Raw genomic sequence first — 10144 nt, forward strand, 5'->3', positions numbered from 1 at the left:
ACAATCATTCCGACTTTCCTAAGAACACCTTTATCTAGAGAAGTTCGTTTTAGCAGGTCACCTACACCAGTCACAGAGGGTATATCAAGAAGACAGACTACAGGATCAGCAAACAAGGTAAAACTTTAAATATCGATGAAAATTCCCCTAATGAAGTGTTTACTGATTGTAATATGTTATGATTTAATTTTGTCTATCTGTTTGCTTACAACGGACACGTTTTTATCAAAGATACTTGGGGACAGGACACTTTTATTTAACCCGCCCCTATTTTCCTGATATTTGTAAAAAAAAAAATTCTGTTAATTTCAATTATTTTCGCATTTTTTTGTGTGTTATATCAAGGAGGTTATATGAGACATAAAAGTACTAGAAATAACTTGTATTTGCTACTATCTATCAATTCCAAGTTAACTTTCCACAGCAGTCACTGATAATAGGTTAGTATACATGCATATCAGTGACCGAGTGGATAGTAAACTTGGAATGATAGAAAATTGCAAATACAAGTTATTTCTAGTATATTTATTTTCGTATAAAATAGAAAAACGCAAGAAAGATAAATGAAATTATAAGAAAACAAAAACAATAACAAATTACAGGAACAAAAGGGGGAGGGCTAAAACAAAAGTACCCTGCCCTAATTTCCAACGATTTTTGTTAGAACAGTGTAAGACACGTGACCATCATAACACACATTGAAAAAAATATCTTTAAATTCAAGATTTTTTTGTGGGTAACAAACTTTTTCCTTTAAAGGTTCAAATATGGTTTTTTTTCACACCTACTTCAAAATTTCACATTTCCGGGACAAAAGTTCTTTCGTGTATCTTTTGTTTTAAAAATACGCTATTTTTAATGTCGTTTTCTTTAATAAACAGTGATGCCGCATTTACCATGAAAGCCCTTCATTACTAAAGCTGTATATTGGTCATTTTCAAAAGAATTTTCGGTACACCCATGCTAAAATTTTGATTTCTAATGGAAAATGCAGTTGTAAGTGTTTAGATGAATGTTTGTAGGACTTATGAGTCAGAACATTAATAATAAACACGATTTAGATCTATTTAGATAAGATCAAAATATATTTAAGTCCGATGTTTGCGTAATTTATGTGCGTACAGTGTCCGAGTAACACATTTCAAATGATTTTTTTCCTATTTTCTGATCTTCTTGATACATGTAAAAGGGACTTTTTTAGAACGTAAATAATAAATCTAACGAAAAATAGTAACGTCATTATTATTATATGTAACATTTTTTATACAAACTATATTCAATCAGCGTACATGAAGTTCATGTCCATCCTGTTACCACTACTTAAATCAGCCGTTAAAGTTTTCTCTCTATGAATATTGAACTAGTCAGTGTTGATTTCAAAAGCTCAAAGTAACCTAAATATTTAACACAGCACGTTTCTTGTATAACAATGTAGAGAAAAGAAATTTCAAAACATTTAGTGAAAAAAAAATAGTGGGTACTTTTTTGTCATGTCTATGCTGTTACCAACATATTGATGAATTACACCAATATTATACTTGCAAAAAGTGCAATAACGTGTTGGAAACCAAAATCACAACATAAAAACATTATCACTTCATCAAAGGGAGTAGTTTTTTTCACAACAGCATTCAAAAATGAAGGCTGTTACTATGGTTGCTATGGTTACAGTAAAAGGATAGACAATAGTAAACAGAAACGTCTTTTAAAAGTTTATAATAACATATAGTTGCACACTTAATGAAACGTTTCGTTGTTTGAACACATCTAAAGGTTATATCGTCTTAATCTTCGCAATTTAGCATTTGCAGGTGCAATACTGCTATCGGTAACAGGATAGACAAAAAGGTAACAGGATAGGATATTTCATTAACGTACGTTCCTGTTACCAATAAAATAAAGACAAAAGTAAACCAACGTGCGAGGGATTTACTTGATGTTGGGTTTATTTGAAAGAGAGAACAAATGCTGAACATTATGAATTGCTATCTTAGACTTGCATTACTGGTGGTTATTTTTATAACCTTTGAAAACCAATTTTTAGAGGCATTTTTCAGTACAACATAGAAAATTGGCAAATAATCTATTATTTCACAGAATGAATATAGTTAGAAGTTTTTCCTCTTGAAAACCATCTTATTGGCTACGAAAAATGTTTATTTAAGTTAAATTTAAAAATAGCCGAATCAAAATAAAACTTTCGTAATCGTATAAATTTGTATATCATATGTCATCTTTAGTTTGCAAATGTAACTAATATATGTTTGATGGCAATTACCTCAGCTATCGGCTAGATGATGTGTCTATTAATTGTTTGCATAAAACGGCCAACAGAAAACCAAAGACGAATGTTTTGAAAATGAAATTGCACACAGCAAGACATCATTATTAACCAAATTGGATTTATTCGACGTACCCTAAAGATACATATCTTAACTGCCAACATAATTTTGTTTTTAGGTTAACGATGTCCAATTATATTTTTTTCTCAAATTTTCATATCTTCAACGGTTTTAATCACTGCCTGATTTCTAAACCAACGGTGTGAAAAAATACAGGATGAAATGGTCATTAATACGTTTTGCAGCTAAATTCAAATTCACAATTCTGATATTTGAAATCTGGACAAATCAATTATATAGTGAATGAAAGTATATATTTATCTACTTTATTGATTTAAGATGTGGTGGCGCCTTCCTGGTAATTGAATCTGCTCAGAAAATAATTCCACGAAGATAAAAAGAAACGAAATTTCTTTTTCAACTTGCCCTGTACGCTTAGAAATAGGTTATAAAAAAGAAGATGTGGTAGGATTGTCAATGAGATAACCCAGGATAAAGGGAGTCTTCCAACTGCATGTCCCCATTCAAATGCATTGACCGTAAAAAGGGGGGTTCCAACCCCCGGAACTCCCTCCCTGGATCCGCCACTGGTATGTTTAGGTGTTAAATATCCTTATTCTTTTATGATCTAAATTTTGTCGGTTAGCTGTTCTTTTTTCCGTTTTAATAATTATGAACTTTCAATTTTTGGTTGATTAAAAATAAATGAAATTAATTTATGATTTTTGAAACAATGTTTTACCCCACCAAGAATGTCCTTTAATTTAAAAATACTAACCAAAAAAAAGGAGGCATATCATATAAATGAATAAATAAAAAGCAATAACGTACACTTCAATCCGATTTTTTTACCGTAGTTTTCTATTTTCAGTAAAACTACTTGTATTTCTTTGTTAACACGCTTCTTGGTCCTTTCTATCATCGTCTCTGATTATTATTGTACACACATGTTCATTATTTTCAAAATAAGATAAATATTTAAAAGAAAATAAAGACCAATCATTCGCACTTTTACCATGTCTAAATGAACTGTTGCAAAATCAATAGTTATACAATATCAATCCGTTAATTGGGTTTTCAATGCGTAGCTACATGTACATGTAGCTATAACTAAAGTTGTTTGGTCAATTTCAAACCAAAACGGAGGCAAAAGCCGCTAATCGGAATTATTTATTCGTATTCTTTATCTATGAATATTGTAAAATTAAAACTGCGGCAACAACTGAAAATGTTCTACAATTTTACCATATATTTCAATTAAAATATGTGATGTTTACTACAGAACCCTATGGATTTTTTTTTAAATTTTCAAATGACTTTAACTTGAAAACAGTAAGTGATAGACACACGCATTCTCCAGTAATGATCACAGGACAATGAAACAAATATGGTGAGTCCATGTGGGTCACCCCACCCCCTTCAATATCAGAATGTGCTTTTATCATGTAAACGGTCGAGATCCCCACCCATAAACCATATATATTCTTGTATGGGACAATAAAACAAACCAAATGAAATATTGGGGGAGTGCCCGGGGTCACCCCCAACCCCTTCTGTTTGAGAACTTGTGAACGGTCGAGATCCCTACCCCTAAACCATATATATTCTTGTATGGGACAATAAAACAAATCAAATGAAATAAAAGGCGCGTCCCCTGGGGTCACTCTCAGCCCCCTTCCTGTTTGAGAACTAGTAAACGGTCGAGATCCCTATCCCAAAACCATATGAATTGTATGTATGGGACAATTAAACAAATCAAATAAAATAAAAGGCCCGTCCCCTGGGGGTCACTACCTCCCCCTCCTGATTGAGAACTTGTAAACGGTCAAGATCCCCACCTTTTAACCATATATATTCTTGTATGGAACACAAACCAAATCAAATGAAATAAAGGGCGATTCCCCTGGGGATCACCCCCTTTTGAGAACTTGTTAACGGTCGAGATCCCCACCCTGAACCATATATATTCCTGTTCCTGTTGAAATAACTATACTTACTAAAATAGAATCTTCTGAATGAAACGATAATTCAACTTGGATCTGTAACAGGTATCAACTCGGTTTTCTTCTTTCTGGTTTTCTGATTTCTTGAGGATCAATTTTGAAGCTGTGGTAGCACTTATATCTTTGTCCGAATCCGAATAATGAATGCTGTCATATATTCACGTCATTATATATACTGTATTATATAACATTCATAAGTGGTTATATGTTGAGAATCAATAGGAGCCTGTTTATAGAGGATGGGTATCGTGACTATATGGAATCAAGGAGGTTATATGAGAACCTTAAGTAACTTCCTTGATGGAATCAAAAGGCTATCATTTTCAAGGACTGCACGGATTTGTCCTTTTATTCAGATTTTTGAACACGGATTATTTGTATACGACAGTTATACATATTCATATCTCTTTATCTCATGTAAATCATCTAGATTTCATTCTAGACAGGACAAAAAATCTTCAAACCAGTTATAATAATTTTTCAAATTTTACATAAATATAAAAATATACCAAAGAGAGGCAGAAAATACCAAAAGAATATTTCCATGGGAAATTAAAATTCAAACATTAATAATGAAAATGCTTGAAGTGTAATATCGCCCAAGTTATTTGTTACAATTATTCAATGTTGTTCAATTATAAAAGAGAGTAAACACCTGCGTATATATAAATGTTTATTCACACAATTAATCTTAAAACTGTTGATTAATTTAGATAAATAGATAATAATGTATATGTTATGCTTTTAATCTGTTATAAACACAACTTGTAAAAAGTCAGTGACTCTCATACATTTAGTGTTTTTTTTTAGGTACATACAGTATATATTCTGGATGACGTATCTATTTAGTTTTCTAAATGATAAACTTCATTGATTTTGTAATTCATGTTTTTCGAATGATTTAGTTATTTTTATTTCGTTTAGATTGACACTTTAACAAATGAAGTCATCCAAATGAAAAGACAACTGGTAAAAGTGCAAGAAAACCAAAGTAATGTTGAAAAGAAAGTGGATATTTTGATTCAAATGCTACACTCAAAAACAAATGAACCAAAAAAAGGAAGCCAAAAGATTAACGTCCCTGCACAAATTGCAGTAAGTAATTATTCATTGTGCATGTAGGAGGGGATAGCTTATACAATCTTCATTTTTATGTAGTGCAACATAACAATATGCACTAAGTTTGCGAACTTAAAATTCAATAGTTTTAGCAAAATGTCATTTATTTTTATTTGTTAACGGATTACAAAGCTAAGTATTGACAATGATTGTTGTCGGCAAAAGATTTGCATACATATTGCACACTTACAATTTGTGTATTAATTGTACAAAAACTGGGACATTTTCCAAACTTTGAATACATGTTGTCGTGTTTATTAGAACGTAATATTAATGAAGTCGTGAAGTTAAGAATATATATATTACATTTTGTATAATTTTCGACTTTCTACACATATGCATTACTTCAGTTTTCAGTTTTTTATTTGAGCATGCAATTTAAATTCATTTCAAATGCCTAAGAGCGTATCTTTTCCCTTTCAGCAATCAATAAGGGATGGTTACCAGCAGGGTATCACTGAAAAGGATTTCATCTGGAAAACAAAGAACGAAGCTGGCAGTATTCTTAAGTATGTATATGAAATTAAGGAGGATTTGTTTTTGATCGGTTATTTATTTTTGTAAACTAAGAGGACAGATTATCTATTTTCTGCACTGTTGAAGCAAGATTTTTCATTTTCATTAAAGCAAGGGACTGATTATTTATTTTCACAACTATATTTATAATATTTGAAACCATACAATTTTTAAATTCATTTTTTATTTTAAATAATACATGAATAGTCCAATCATTATGTACCATTTAATCAGAATTAATCATCATCATCTGTAGAAATGAATCTTTTGAATTCCCAACTGCATATACATGTATTGCATACATACAAGATATTAAATTTTGGCTGTAATTAGTGTCTATTAAAAGTATTGCAAATCATTTATGCCGAGCGGAGCGAGGCTAAAAAAAATTTGAAGGGTTTTGGAGCCGCTGAAGGCCCCAAGTTGCTATAGAACTAATGATGCGAAATGTGTTTCCCATACCCTTTCTTAATCTGAAAATGAAAGTTCTGTTTTAATCATTTTTTGACAATATTTTGGTCTCAAAGCAACATGTATAGATTCAGTGTAAGACTTAAGTTTTTAGGAACAACATCAAAAGACAAAGATAAAGCAAATATTTAATTCACATAAGAAGACACTTGCCGTGAAAACAATTTGATATGAAGACAAGCTTTTGGTTTTGAAATTTCCTACATGAGGCATTTGCCTGAATGTAGTTACTGCCATATGTAATAAAAGTGAGTTAAGTGTTCCTGAGACAATATACCTCAAGTTAAATGAAACCCATTTTTCAGACATTTCAAGAATTTTAATTAATATTTATACTTTTATCATTCAAAGATTTGGGAAGTGATTCCCGATTTTTTTTGAAAAAAATGTTGAATTTTATGAAGAATCTGGTGCAATGTCATGCTCTTAAATAGACCTGCCGAGTTATTTATTTTTAATACATTGCAAGTCAGGTTATTTATTTTCAAACTACCACAGAACAAACCATTTATTTTTGTGATTATCAAGGCTGAGTTATTTATTTTCAAAATCATCATAAAAGTCATTGATTAAACTTTTCAGTCATCACGAAATCAAATAGATGCGAACAGAAAGACAAAAAATACACCTTCATGTCGGATGTCAGCATACCGTCTTCAACAACAACAAGCGGTTCGTAGGAGGATGTTTTGATAAAAAAATAGTAAATATTAAGTGCTTCTTGAAACAACAGTACTGTCGCAATAGGCAAAACTATCTACAAATAACAAGAACAATACACATGTCATTTGCAAAACAAAATTATTACCTTTTTGATTTGAAACCTAACATCACGGAAAATATATGTAAACAATTTTGTCATGTCTAGATGGAAAACCTTGTTGTTTTTATTTAATATATAAGTGATACCGCGGAAACAAGCAGTGTATTTTATTTGCACACAGTAGTAAAATTTTTAAGACAAAATGGAAATTCTTCGAAATAGTAAGAAACTTCGTATATATCAAGTTTCAATATTTTAAATATTTCTTTTTTGCGTAATTATACAATATTAACATGAAATAGCTATATAGCAGTAAATTGTATCTGGTATCCTGATGTAAGCAATCATACAATGCATGTATACAACAGCTGGTTTTACATTAAAAATCCTTGTCTTAGTGGTGAAACTCTTCATTGTGTATGTTGCTCATTTGTGTCCACGCGAGCATAATCAAATATATATTTTAAACATATAGACATGTAACTAGGATCTAATTTATTATGTGATTTTTTTTACAATTGATTTAAAACAGTAAGCAATGAAAGGGAAACAACTCTTGTTAAAATAAGAATATTTTTCGTATCTTTAAAAAATTGAAGAAATTTTTAAAGTTTAATATGAAGGGAAATAAAGGTATGTTCAAAGTGCAGACATAGAATGTTGCTTTAATTCAAACCTTATTCAAACGTTACAAAAATAATATAAACGAATGTATTACACTTATTACAAGTTATGTCAGTTGAAAAGTGATTAGATGGATATTTTGAATATATAAATGTTTAAGAGAGAAAAAATTAGCAATTACAAAAAATAAAAATAAAACAATGAAGAGAATAAACAACATGAAAAAATCGAGGCTTTCTTCACTATGGGATAACGGGCGTTATATTGACAAAAAAATAACTACGGTACAGCAGCGGGATATTCAGAAGGTTTTTGTTTTAACTTAAAGGTTTATACGTTCATAATTATTAAGATTCTTATAAAAAATAAGTACGAAGATCTTGATTTTTTTTTCTTTTATAAGAAGGGGGTTGCATATAATTAGGTGCTTGTTAAACCCTCCAAATTAGGTTGGATTTCATTATTCAGCTCGAACTTTTGTATTCAAAGGGAAATAAATCTTTCTATTCAAACAGTTGTTAGTTGAATTAGAATCAATTAGGTCATACAATGGAAACAACCACAACAAAAGGATTCTTCAAATATCGTAATGTTTATTATATTTAAATGCTCAGTCCTTTTACATCATGAAGATGATACAATTAAATGTTACGTTTTATGTATGTTTTATTGTTCCTTAAAACAGCTATAACAAAAACAATCAAAAATGCACAAAATTAGAGTTTTATAATTCGATATGTATGCAGATGTTTTTATTTTCAAATTATTGTAGAAAGGAATGTTAGTTCTTTTATATATCATGTATTTGTAAATTGAAAATAACGAATAAATTTAGTTAAGACTCTAGACAATTGTTTTTTTTTATTCAGGATTTCGCCTTAGTTAAGCTAATTCTCCATTACAGGCAGCTTTTTAATGACATTTCCAGTTGCTCCTCTCACTGTAATTATCTCATATTTTGAGGCAATCATGAGTCTTTGATTCGAATTATTGGTTGAGGCAACATAGGGTGCACAATTTTGCTTTTGTTTGTAATACTGAAGAACTTTTGCATAAACAAATATGTCATGCATAATAATAGAGTTTGTAAGAACTGTAACTGGTGATATATGGATGAAAACTGCAAATATATACTGTTTTCTGTGGTGAATTTGCAGATCAATTGACATATATTTGGTGCAACAAACACGGATATTACACAGATTTGTTTATAGTATATGTAGTCAAAATGAGTTTAAATTTGAAGTAAATCAAGTTATATCACACATTAAATCTTTAAACTTGGAGTTGAATCTAATTTCAATTTGCATTAAATGAAATTTTATTGTTGTATTAAATTTTGCAACTCGAGGTTAAATCAGATTTAAAACCACAGTAAACAGCTTTCTGTTTGGAATATCTTTGACTTTAATTTGTAGTAAATCATGTTATACATGTTTGCTCTACATTAAATTTGAAGTTGTATGTCTATTAAACTTTGTTAAATTTGAAAATTACTGGACAGTAAATCAGGTGTCGATTCATGAACTTACTGCGTCCAGTAAACTATTTGTAAACTACTATTAAACATTGCGTTTACTTGAACTATAAACTACCAGAAAAAAAATAAACTCGGAAATTACGACTGATTTTCAAGTAGTTTATTGTTTCCTTAAACTAATACTTTCATGCAGTGTTACTGAGTTTGGCCATAAACTGTGATTCATAACAGTACAAGAACAAGTCTGCTATTAAAGGGTTAATTCCACTATTTTCGTATGTTTTATTACAACAGTTAATGATAAGTTCTTTGATAGTAGTTAAGGAACTAGTTAAAAACACTGAAAGATTAGTTGTAGAACACTTACTAGAGGCCGAGATGAAACGATGTTTTACTGGTTTTTTGTGTAGTTTAGGTAACCAATACATAGTAGAGACCTAAAAATGTTCAGAAGAGGCCTTAAGCTGTGATGTGGTTATGATATGATTGTTTACTATATATGACTCTCTGTGGAGTGATCGGACTTGAATCTAGAAGAATCTAAAATTTCATTCTTAAGAACCTCCGTGTAGTATTTACGGCATACCACCACCACATTGTTGTCTGCTTTGTCGGCAGGTACAAAAACAAACCGCTTTGCGAGTACTTGAAGTTTGTTTCTTATTCTAGAAATAGGCGTATTATATACTCTTTTATTTATTTCTAAATTATTTTCAAAATGTTATATTCGAATATCCACAACATTCATACATTTATTCAAAATAGAATTAAGAGATTTTTTATCAGATTTTTCCCGTTTACACCAATCTTTACAATACGATGAAAG

The sequence above is a fragment of the Mytilus californianus genome, unplaced genomic scaffold (genome assembly GCF_021869535.1).
Source record: "Mytilus californianus isolate M0D057914Y unplaced genomic scaffold, xbMytCali1.0.p SCAF_9, whole genome shotgun sequence".
Lineage (NCBI taxonomy): Eukaryota > Metazoa > Mollusca > Bivalvia > Mytilida > Mytilidae > Mytilus > Mytilus californianus.